The 12,874-nt window shown below is 44.6% G+C and overlaps 1 long non-coding RNA gene across 6 annotated transcripts in view; it reads right to left on the minus strand.

The window, feature by feature from the left end:
* Positions 1-514: 514 nt before the first annotated feature.
* LOC140895725 (uncharacterized) overlaps positions 515-12,874 on the minus strand; it is a 91,791-nt gene continuing 79,431 nt past the window's right edge. For 2 of the 6 annotated variants that reach the window (XR_012154326.2, XR_012154325.1), the window contains one exon: positions 515-608. This is a non-coding gene — a long non-coding RNA (uncharacterized LOC140895725). The remainder of the gene's footprint in view (positions 609-12,874) is intronic. The other 4 variants (XR_012154323.2, XR_012154324.2, XR_012154321.2 and 1 more) reach the window with 3 other exon arrangements.

Here is a 12,874-nt window from a genome sequence, read left to right on the forward strand (position 1 = left end):
TAATCTCATCATAAAAGGCAATTAGATTAGTCAGGCATGACCTTCCCTTGGTGAATCCATGCTGGCTGTTCCTGATCACTTTCCTCTCATGCAAGTGCTTCAGGATTGATTCTTTGAGGACCTGCTCCATGATTTTTCCAGGGACTGAGGTGAGGCTGACTGGCCTGTAGTTCCCCGGATCCTCCTTCTTCCCTTTTTTAAAGATTGGCACTACATTAGCCTTTTTCCAGTCATCCAGGACTTCCCCGGTTCGCCACGAGTTTTCAAAGATAAACTTTGAAGAACTCCATTATAACGAGAAACTCAGCTATTATTTTTGACATTAAATTGTCATAGAATGCATAGCTGGAAATTATTCTTTACTCTCCATATAAAATATAGTGAATGCAATAATGGATGTGTAGGGACGGTCATCAGTTTCCTTATGAACAACAATTAAAAAACCTTAACTACTTAAGAGTTCTAATTTTCTTTGTCTGTTTCTGCAGAACTACTTTATTTTAAGAGTTTACATTGAAGAGGTCTAGATGAATAGTCAAGGAATTGGTGAAAAGCTGTGGAATCTTCTCTCTCGGTGATAGTTCAAATCCAGCTCAGTTCAGTAGTCACTGGAGGGAAAAAAAAAACATTACTATTGCATGGCTGTTCTGTGGGCTACACAAAAGAAGCTGATGGTTTCAGTCTAATTCTGAGTGGACAGGTGTAAATATAAACACAAGTGGCACTATTTGGTGCCCTTGTTAGCAAGAGAAGATATATGGAGATTGAATTCCTGTCTCACTACTTAAGCTGGCTATGCAAATTGGTGTGGAAACGTGGGGGAGCCTGTGTAGCTGTGTGTCATTGTTCTTTCCTACAGATAATTAGAGGGCCATTCACTCTGTCACATTCGTCAGCACAGACATTTGAAGTATGTACTAATTAAGCTCCATGATATGGAGCTATTCAGCCTGTGGAGCCTTCAAGCTCCGTTATGGGCACGAGTGAACTTGCAAGTTCTTTGACTTGTAGATGTTAAATCAGTGCAGTTTACAAACTCTAACCACTCCAATCAAAGGCTTAAGATGTCCTCAACTAGATGCTACTGTTGGTATGATCTATTAGAACTCTGTACTTCCTTGAATCATTTTTTATTTAGTAAGTTAGTATACACCTAAAGATGTATATTTCATTGCTGGATGCCAGGTGAGAAGCCTCATACAGATCTGCCAAATCAAGAAAAAATGGCCTCAAAGAATTAATGCAGTCATTAAACATCATAATATATTCTTATACAGAGCTATTATATCCTTGCCTCCAACCAAGAGTACCCTTCTTAAGGAGATAAAGATGTTTATGGAAAATCAAAGACTTCAGTGGCTATATTGATTAAAGTGTTGGAGAAAGAGAGCAGACAGCATGTATATTCAGTAGCCACTGGCACAGCAGATGTTGTTGAGTTGGACAGCATTTGTAAAACTCTGTATCAACAGGCCTGTTACTGTTGTACTGAGGTCTTGTACTGTTTCAAGCAGAATTATTGAATGATATTTCCCAGAGCAGCATAATGGGCAGAACTCCATTGATTTAAACTAGTGGCGAGTGTGAGACTCTGTACCCCAAAGCAACACCTTGAAACCCCCATATTCACCACTGTCATATAATGTTTCATACAAGGTATGCCTTGCAAGGTATCACTTTAAAAGTTTTGCTGTGTTGAACATTAATATCCTGTTGGATTGTATGTACTATCCTAGTATGGGAAGTTATGAAGTCTGTCCACTTGCCTTTGTAGAAGTGGCAGACTGGGTAATAAACTTACATTGGTCAGGCTTCTGACCAGGGCATGACTGTATAGCCCTGGGGTCTTAGGCTATGATGCTGGGGGAATTGGCTGGAGCCTCTCCATTGTTGGTTCATGGGTGGCTAGAACAGAGGTCAGCAAACTACGGCCCGCAGGCCACATCTGGCTCGCGGGACTATCCTGCCCGGCTCCTGGCCGGGGAGGCTAGTCCCTGACCCCTCCCCTGCTGTTCCCCTCTTCCACAACCACGCCACCGCGTGGGCAACGCTCTGGGCAGCAGGTCTGCACACTCCTGCAGGGAAGTATGGCAGCATGTCTGGCGGCGGCTGGGCAGCACGGCTGCCAGACATGCTGCTCTGAGAGGCATGGTAAGGGGCCCAGGGGGTTGGATAAGGGGCAGGGGGTTCCAGGGGGCAGTCAGAGGACAGGGAGAAGGGGGCAGTTGGATGGGGTGGAGGTTCGGGGGGGGGGGCGGTCAGGGGTGGGGGTTGGATAGGCATGGGAGTCCCAGGGGGCCTGTCAGGGGGTAGGAGTGTGGATAGGGGTTGGTGCAGTCAGGGAACAGGGGTGGGGGGTTGGATGAGGGGTGGGGTCCTGGGGGGGTGGTTAGGGTCAGGGGGTCTCAGAAGGGGGCTGTCAGGGGACAAGGAGCAGGGGGGGTTGGATGGGTCAGGGGTTTCAATGGGAGCAGTCAGGGGGCGAGAAGTGGGAGGGGGGTCAGATAGGGGCCAGGCTGTTTGGGGAGGCATAGCCTTCCCTACCCAGCCCTCCATACAGTTTTGCAACCCCAATGTGGCCCTTCGGCCAAAAAGTTTGCCCACCCCTGGGCTAGAAGAAGCATTCATGTAACTCAGCTGGGTTTGTTCCTGCCTGTGGATGTCTGGGTAAGTGCAGTACCTACCAGAGGTTTGCAGCTTGTCACAACATCACAGTGTGAGAGGAAGCATAGCTTGGTAAGACAGAGGGGTCAGAGGTACCTCAGTTCCAGGTTGTGCCCCATTGAATCTGTGACCGTAAGAGTCGGGCATCTCTTATTTGGCACCAGGAAGCAGTCATGTGGAGATACATGCTTCATATCATAGCTTGCAAGGAGATAAACCTCTCTTACGGGGGTGTGATCAGTGTCCCCATGAATAATGATTCTGACCTCATAACACTGGAAATCTGGAGTTGGTCCTGATTTGCATGCTGTAACTGAGATCAGAATCTGGTCTTACAGCTGGGGAATGAGTCTGGCCTATCTGCAACAATTTTTTTCATTGATTAGGATATGTAGGTGAATGAATGGTACACAAGGATGGGTTTAAGCAGAAGACCTCAACTTATTTTAACAAAAAGAAGGGGTGTTGTATGCTCACCCTCTCGACTCTCACATGCCAGGAATTTTACTGTGCCCATCATGTAACCAAAAACTGACAACTTTGCAGTTCACGTTTTTCATGGCCCTCCAAAAAACTCATCTCATGAGCATGTCTGACCAAACTAGTCTTGTTTGTGGCCTCAATCAATTCCACACCCCAAATGAATCCTAATTCTCAAGTATTCCAGTGCAAGTCCCAAGATCATTTTTACCAGATAAATCACCAAGATATCAGCTGGGTGTAGATGGACCATCAATGAATGCAAAAGGGGCATCAGCTGATCCCACAACATACCCCTTCTACCACACCCTCAAAGGCAGATGGCTTCAGTCCTAAAGCTCAGTTGTGATCCACCTGCCAACCTGGCTGCCTGCTTTTGGGCCTATGCATAATAGAGAGTGTCCACAGATACAGACACTGCCCTTCCTAGGTCTCCTGCAATCACAAATTACATGGTTAGTTCAAACCCTGGCATGCCCAGCAATCCATCAGTAGGGCAGACATGGGCTTAGGAAATCAGACTATTACAGGACCTAACTTCCTGGAACTACTGAAAGTAAAAATCCTTCAGTGCTGCTGACGTTGCTGCCCCATTTGCAAAGGAATGCATGCCAAAATTTGCTGGATTGAGACCAAAGTAGGTTAAGTCTTCTAATGACTGCAGCAAATTGGCACCTGATCGGGTAGCTGCTAGCCCTGTGTATGAACAGAGTCCAGTCTGGTTGGCTAAAAAGGGCTTTGATGGGACAAATATTGTTCATCTGCACATGCCTTTGGCTCTCCCCCCTTTCCTGCTTGATCAGTTTTTGAATATCTCCATTTCAGTGACATTGCTCTTTGCATACACTACTGTCCCCTGCTGCTTGTGCACAAGCTCATGAACCCTAAAAGAACAACACACACACACGCACACCATGACAAAGTGGTGGTGGGGTACAGGGAAAGGAGCATGAGAGCCAATCAGCATTCCTTTCCCCCCGCCCCCTGATTCCAAGCCAACATGAAGTAGAGGCCCTCAGGAGAAAGAGGTGCCCAGCTCTTGCCTTACTAAGCATGTACTGTCCACTTCCCACTTCCCTGACAGGCACCGTGTCTCATCATTACTGGTCCAATCAATAACTCCTCCCCTGGGAGGGGGGGGGAAATATTTCCATAGAAACTATTTTATTCGGTTCAGAGTTACTGAAAAATCAGCAACATTGGACTGTGCTCAGCTGTGAAGGAGCTGGACAATATAATCCACTCAACAAGACCAAAGTATGTCTTAAGAAAGCTTTGTAGTTAGTTTCTAGCAGTTAAAGGATTTGAAGTTGCTCAGTATGATCTGGCAAAGAAAAAAAAACATTCAAGGAAAAGATTTAATATACTTCTACCACACAATAAGAGTCACAGAACCCCTTTCTCTTTTTAGGTGCCTATTAAATAAATGAACCTATGATTATATCCATTTATACTCCAGTCTATTTCTTTACAGCTACTCCACATTTTTAATATGGATTTAAAAAAAAATTAAGCACACATCACATGTACAGCATACTTCTAACAAATAATAAACCATCTAAGTTGCCTCATATAGCTGAACTTAGTGCTCAAATTTCTGATGATCACCATTTTGAAAGGGTGCATTTATCAGAGCTGCTTGGATGCTTTATCGATGTCTGTATGGCAGACATACAAAGAAAAGGAAATATTAGCAACTCAGAAGCTGGAATTGAATATCTTGAAGCGTAATTATGCTTCTAAAAAGAGAATTTGGAAAACATCTTGATTTTTGGTTGAATTGCAGAGGGGCATGTAACTAATAATTTGAGAAGTTGCTTTAAAAGTTAACATTTTCATTCTAGTACTGCTAAAATAGTATTATTCACAGAATCAGAGGGCCCTTTCCAGCACAGTACATCTATGGTATTAGTAATTATTGAAGGTTGTAGGTCCTGGTTATGCAACAGGTCTAACAGTTCAGGAACTGAAGCATTAGGAAATACACATGGCTCATCCCATTGTGACATTTTGCTTTGTTTATATATGGCAATTCTCATAAATATAAACGGAGGGCTAACCACCTTTAAATCTCTTCTGGCCAGAGGAAAAACCCTTTCACCTGTAAAGGGTTAAGAAGCTAAAGATAACCTCGCTGGCACCTGACCAAAATGACCAATGAGGAGACAAGATACTTTCAAAGCTGGGGGTGGGGGGGGATGAACAAAGGGTTCTCTGCCTGTGTGTTGCTTTTGCCGGGACCAGAGCAGGAATGCAGGTCAGAACTCCTGTAAAGGGTTAATAAGCAATCTAGTTAGATACATGTTAGATTCTGTTTTGTTTAAATGGCTGATAAAATAAGTTGTGCTGAATGGAATGTATATTCCTGTTTTTGTGTCTTTTTGTAACTTAAGGTTTTGCCTAGCGGGATTCTCTGTTTTGAATCTGATTACCCTGTAAGGTAGTTACCATCCTGATTTTACAGAGCTGAGTCTTTTACTTTTTCTTCAATTAAAATTATTCTTTTAAGAATCTGATTGCTTTTTCCTTGTTCTTAAGATCCAAGGGTTTGGGTCTGTGTTCACCTATGCAAATTGGTGAGGATTTTTATCAAGCCTTCCCCAGGAAAGGGGGTGTAGGGCTTGGGGGATTTTGGAGGGAAAGACGTTTCCAAGTGTGCTCTTTCCTGGTTATATTTGTTAGATGCTTGGTGGTGGCAGCAATAAAGTCCAGGGACAAAAGGAAAAACAGTTTGTACCTTGGGGAAGTTTTAACCTAAGCTGGTAAAAATAAGCTTAGGGGGTTTTTCATGCAGGTCCCCACATCTGTACCCTAGAATTCAGAGTGGGGAAGGAACCTTGACATGGTGGCAGAGCGGTGGGATTAACTTGAAATCATTTTGAGATCAGTTTGAGATTTTTTGAACCAGAAGCACAGATTTTAAAAAAGGATATATTTTTTTCCTTTGGGCTGCTGGAAAGCAGGTTTTAAGCTGAAAGCAGTTAGAGGGTTTGTTTTTTTGTCTCTGCTTGGGGGCCAGAGCAGAGACAAAGGGGAATTGTATTTTGTGAGCTGGAGTTTTCTCTACCTAAAGGCAGGGTAGTTAACCTCCTGCAGGGAAATTCCCAGGTCTTCACAGACCTGAAGAAGTTTTTTTTTTTTTTTTAACCTGAGAGCAAATAGAGGGGTTTTCTGTCTATTTGCCTGGAGACAAATGTATTAGGGCTTTTTTTTAAAGGATTTTTCTGTAGGCTGACCATCACTATCAGAGAACATAGGTATCCGGTTACAGCACAATCTATTTATATACAGATATAGATATATTGACAAGCAAAGGTTTTTTTTTTTGTTTGTTTTTTCTTTCTAACTCTTGGGTGTAAAGTTAATTAAAAACAGAGAGGCTAACATGACAGAAACCAAGGCACAACACAAATTGGAGTTAACCAGACTGGAGGCAGTGAAAGAGGCAGAAAAAGCCCTAGAGGCTGCCCACAGAAGAGCTATGGAGGCAAGGGAAAAAGAGAGGAAGCATGCACTGGAGATGGAGAAGGTAAGGGCTGAGCGGAATCTACTGGATAACCCTAACAATCCACAGATGGGAGCGACTATGTCCACAGTATGATGAATCCAGTGATATTGCTGAATATTTTCTCACCTTTGAGAGACTGTGCACTCTCCATAAAATTCCTGAAGCTCACAAGATGACCACATTGGTCGCAAAATTGACTGGAAGAGCTCTGGACATATTCAATAAGATGCCTATTGATGAGGCTTCTGACTATAATAAGTTCAAGGATTTGGTTTTAAAGCAATTTCAAATTACATCTGAAACGTACAGAGTAAAATTTCGAACCCTTAAGAGAGGGCCTGGACTAAGTAATGTGGCTTATCTAAACCAGATGAAGGATCTGTTAGACAAAGAGGTCCAAGGAAGGGGTGTCACTAGCTTTGATGGCATGTGTGATTTGATAGCTCAGGAGCAATTCCGACGATGTCCAAGGAGAAAATAAAACCGTGTTTATGGGATAAGGAAATGAACTCAGCAGAAAGTCTTGCTGCTTATGCTGATTGATACGAGCAGTCCTAGACTGCCAGAGAGGCGGGGCAAACCGGAACAAAACGGGTGGAGAGAGGAACAACCCTGGTCGCAGTTGGAGTGGATACCAGAAGGGACCCCCTCAGACAACTCCCTACTACTGGGGGCAGCCCAAGACCCCAACTACACACCAAGAAATACTCCAGACACCTTATTGTCCTGCCACACCATTCTCCAGCAACCCACCTCACCCCAGTGATCCGTCAGCTGGACGATGTTTTAAATGTAATGAGCCGGGGCATGTAAAGGCCAACTGCCCCAAGAACCCCAACAGATTACAGTTCATTGCACCGGAATCACACCAGAGACCCTCTCAGTGGAGGGAAACTGTGAGCTTGGGCGGGAAGGTCACCGCGTGGAGGGACACCAGAGCACAAGTGTCGGTTATCCATGCTCCTTAGTGGACCCCAATTTAATCGGCCCAGAGATCCAAGTGACAAATCAACCCTTCAAGTGCAACTCTTTCAATTTGCCTACAGTCAAGTTGCCTGTCCAGTACAAGGGCTGGTCAGGAACGTGGACTTTTGCAGTCTATGATGATTATCCCATCCCCATGCTGTTGGGGGAAGACTTGGCCAATCATGTAAAACTAGCCAAAAGGGTGGGAATGGTCACCTGCAGCCAGGCTAAGCAAGCTGTCACACCTAGCTCTGTTCCGGAAACTTCTACCAGGACCCAGTCAGAGGTGATGGAACCGCACCCCATGCCAACGTCTGCAACAGCAGTAGTGGATCCCGTCCCAGAGACCCAGACAGAGCCAGCCCCAGAACCGGAACCAGCGGAACAACCAGCACCAGACCCATTGCCAGCACTGAATCCAGTACTCGCAACCCCAACACCAGAGGACCCCACCGAACCTGAACCGGCAGCAGCCGATAACCCTACACAAGAGGCTCAGCCGGAGCCTGAAACCCAACATAGTGCCCCAGTGGAGAGCGGTTCACAGTAAGTGGAAACAGCCCCATCACCTGAATCGCTTCCAGAGGGACCAAGCCTAGGTCCACAATCCAATGAGGAACTGATCTCTCCAGCGTCAAGGGAACCGTTCCAGACTGAACAGGAAGCAGATGAAAGCCTCCAGAGAGCTTGGACGGCGGCACAGAGCAATCCACCGCCTCTCAGCTCTTCTAATCGATCCAGGTTTGTTGTAGAAAAAGGGCTTTTATACAAGGAAACTTTCTGGTGGACACCAGGAAGACTGGAATCCTCAGACAGTTGGTAGTTCCAACTAAGTACCAGGTAAAGCTCTTGAGCTCAGCCCACAATCATCCTAGTGGCCATGCTGGGGTGAACAGGACCAAAGACCATTTGGGGAGGTCATTCCTTGCCTATTCCCTCCCAGTGGATGTTTCTACCTATGTCCGGTCTTGTGAGGTGTGCCAAAGAGTGGGAAAACCCCAAGACCAGGTCAAAGCCCCTCTCCAGCCACTCCCCATCATTGAAGTTCCATTTCAGCGAGTAGCTGTGGATATTCTGGGTCCTTTTCTGAAAAAGACATCCAGAGGAAAGCAGTACATACTGACTTTCATGGCTTTTGCCACCTGATAGCTGGAAGCAGTAGCTCTAAGCAACACCAGGGCTAAAAGTGTGTGCCAGGCACTAGCAGACATTTTTGCCAGGGTAGGATGGCCCTCCAACATCCTCACAGATGCAGGAACTAATTTCATGGCAGGAACTATGGAAAGCCTTTGGGAAGCTCAATGTGTGAATCACTTTGTTGCCACCCTTTACCATCATCAAACAAATGGCCTGGTGGAGAAATTTAATGGGACTTTGGGTGCCATGATTCATAAATGAGCACTCCAATGATTGGGACCTAGTGTTGCAGCAGTTGCTCTTTGCCTACAGAGCTGTACCACATCCCAGTTTAGGGTTTTCCCCATTTGAACTTGTATATGGCCGCGAGGTTAAGGGGCCATTATAGTTGGTGAAGCAGCAATGGGAGGGATTTACACCTTCTCCAGGAACTAACATTCTGGACTTTGTAACCAACCTACAAAACACCCTCCGAACCTCTTTAGCCCTTGCTAAAGAAAACCTAAAGGATGCTCAAAAAGAGCAAAAAGCCTGGTCTGATAAACATGCCAGAGAGTGTTCCTTCAAAGTAGAGGACCAGGTCATGGTCTTAAAGATGCTCCAGGCCCATAAAATGGAAGCATCATGGGAAGGACCATTCACGGTCCAGGAGCGCCTGGGAGCTGTTAATTATCTCATAGCATTCCCCACCTCCAACCGAAAGCCTAAAATGTACCATATTAATTCTCTAAAGCCCTTTTATTCCAGAGAATTAAAGGTTTGTCAGTTGACAGCTCAGGGAGGAGATGACGCTGAGTGGCCTGAAGGTGTCTACTATGAAGGGAAAAGTGCTGGTGATGTGGAAAAGGAGAACCTCTCCATGACCCTTGGGCATATGCAGCGACAGCAGATCAAGGAGCTGTGCACTAGCTATGCACAGACATTCTCAGCCACCCCAGGACTGACTGAACAGGCATACCACTCCATTGACACAGGTAATGCTCACCCGATTAAAGTCCCACCTTACCAGGTGTCGCCTCAAGCTAAAACTGCTATAGAACGGGAGATCCAGGATATGTTACAGATGGATGTAATCTGCCCCTCTGGCAGTGCATGGGTATCTCCAGTGGTTCTAGTTCCCAAACCAGATGGGGAGATACGTTTTTGCATGGACTACTGTAAGCTAAATGCTGTAACTCGCCCAGACAACTATCCAATGCCACGCACAGATGAACTATTAGAGAAACTGGGATGGGTCCAGTTCATCTCTATCTTGGACTTAACCAAGGGCTACTGGCAGGTACCGCTAGATGAATCCGCCAAGGAAAGGTCAGCCTTCACCACCCATGTCAGACTGTATGAATTTAATGTACTCCCCTTTCGGGCTGTGGAATGCACCCACCACCTTCCAAAAACTTGTAGATGGTCTCCTAGCAGGATTAGGAGAATATGCAGTCATTTACCTTGACAATGTGGCCATATTTTTGGATTCCTGGGCAGAATACCTGGAACATCTACAAAAAGTCTTTGAGTGCATAAGGGAGGCAGGACTAACTGTTAAGGCTAAGAAGTGTCAAATAGGCCTAAACAGAGTGACTTACCTTGGACACCAGGTGGGTAAAGGAACTATCAACCCCCTACAGGCCAAAGTGGATGCTATCCAAAAGTGGCCTGTTCCAAAGTCAAAGAAACAGGTCCAATCCTTCTTAGGCTTGGCCAGATATTATGGGCAATTTATATCGCAATACAGCCAAATCGCCACCCCACTGACCGACCTAACCAAAAAGAAATGGCCAAATGCTGTTCAGTGGACCGAAAAGTGTCAGAAGGCCTTTAACCAGCTTAAAGCGACACTCATGTCTGACCCTGTGCTAAGGGCCCCAGACTTTGACAAACCGTTCCTAGTAACCACAGATGCATCCGAGCATGGTGTAGGAGCAGTTTTAATGCAGGAAGGACTGGATCAAGAATTCCATCCTGTAGTGTTTCTCAGCAAGAAGCTGTCTGAGAGGGAAAGCAACAGGTCAGTCAGTGAAAAAGAACGTTATGCCATTGTCTATGCTCTCGAAAAGCTATGCCCATATGTTTGGGGACGGCGTTTCCACCTGCAAACCGACCATCCTGCGCTACAGTGGCTTCATACCGCCACGGGAAATAACAAACTTATTCAGTGGAGTTTAGCTCTCCAAGATTTTGATTTCGACATCCAACACATCTCAGGAGCTTCTAACAAAGTGGCTGATGAACTCTCCTGTGAAAGTTTCCCAAAATCAACTGGTTAAAATTGTCCTTGAGATGTGGAAAATATTGTTAGTCTTTATATACTTGGTGGTATATTTAGAGGTGCATATGTCTTATTAACTCTGTTTTCTCCTAGAGCGCCAGGAAGAAATCACAGCCAGCGTTTCACCCTATCTGTGATTTGGGGGCGTGTCATAAATATAAAGGGAAGGCTAACCACCTTTAATTCCCTCCTGGCCAGAGGAAAAACCCTTTCACCTGTAAAGGGTTAAGAAGCTAGGATAACCTCGCTGGCACCTGACCCAAATGACCAATGAGGAGACAAGATACTTTCAAAGCTGGGGGGGGGGAGAGTTCTCTCTGTCTGTGTTTTTTCTTTTGCCAGGACCACAGCAGGAATGCAGGTCAGAACTCCTGTAAAGGGTTAATAAGCAATCTAGTTAGATATGCATTAGATTCTGTTTTGTTTTAATGGCTGATAAAATAAGTTGTGCTGAATGGAATGTATATTCCTGTTTTTGTGTCTTTTTGTAACTTAAGGTTTTGCCTAGAGGGATTCTCTGTGTTTTGAATCTGATTATCCTGCAAGGTATTTACCATCCTGATTTTACAAAGGTAAGTCTTTTACTTTTTCTTCAACTAAAATTCTTCTTTTAAGAATTTGATTGCTTTTTCCTTGTTCTTAAGATCCAAGGGTTTGGGTCTGTGTTCACCTGTGCAAATTGGTGAGGATTTTTATCAAGCCTTCCCCAGGAAAGAGGGTGTAGGGCTTGGGGGGGATTTTGGGGGGAAAGACGTTTCCAAGTGGTTATATTTGTTAGACGCTTGGTGGTGGCAGCAATAAAGTCCAGGGACAAAAAGGTAAAATAGTTTGTACCTTGGGGAAGTTTTAACCTAAGCTGGTAAAAATAAGCTTAGGGTTTTTTTCATGCAGGTCCCCACATGTGTACCCTAGAGTTCAGAGTGGGGAAGGAACTTTGACAGCAATCAAGCTTTTTTAAAAGTTCTTTAAATCCACTCCCTCAAAGCAGTTAAGCACATGCATAACTTTAAGCACATGAGTAATCCCATTGTAGTCAGCAATACTACTGCACACAAGTACTTTGCTGGATTGGGGCCATTGTAGGGAAGAGAGAGCTGACCTGGTTTCCAACACTGTTGTCATTGTTTCTCTGCACTGTACATCACATTTCATTGAGTGGACAGGAGGGAGATGTTCCTGTGTATGTTCAGTTTAGGGATCTCCTGTGCCCAAGGTTAGGAAAGAAATCAAGGTTTCTATGATATACCAAAATAAAACTCAGATATTGAAGCTGACTACATGAAAGCATTTTTTATTTTTATTTCAAAAGGAGGTAAATTTATCTTCATTGCCACTGGGTATCTAAAAGCACATCTGTTGTGTCCAAATGCCAATGCAATCTGCCAGTGCTATTCGAGACACATGAGCTGTCTCCTCCTGGGACACTCTGTGGTAAAGGGAAGCAAACTTATTTTCTAATTCATACTCTCTTTCCTATTCTGAATACAGCACACCCGTTTAATGCGTCAAATAAGAGTTCACTTAACTAGCCAATGGTAATTCTTATGTGCCATTTAATACTTATTCTGTGCAGTTGAATAGGATGGTAAAAGTTTAGTAAAAGAGGATTGCGAAGTGGTTAATTTACTATGTGCACAGCTCTGAACGTTTTAAATAAATGATAACTACCACATCAGGAAAACAGAAGAATTAAAGTGAATATATAGTTTTTAGACAATGCTTATTGAATTCATTTTATCCCAGGAGTAGAATAGTTGTGTCCTCTTGCCTCCAGCTAGACGGTAAACAGAATTTAAGGTAGAAAAGTAAAAGAAAGTAGAAGGTAAAAGAGCAAAGGAGCTAGAAAGAACAGCTGA

Source organism: Lepidochelys kempii, chromosome 11 (genome assembly GCF_965140285.1).
Source record: "Lepidochelys kempii isolate rLepKem1 chromosome 11, rLepKem1.hap1, whole genome shotgun sequence".
NCBI lineage: Eukaryota > Metazoa > Chordata > Testudines > Cheloniidae > Lepidochelys > Lepidochelys kempii.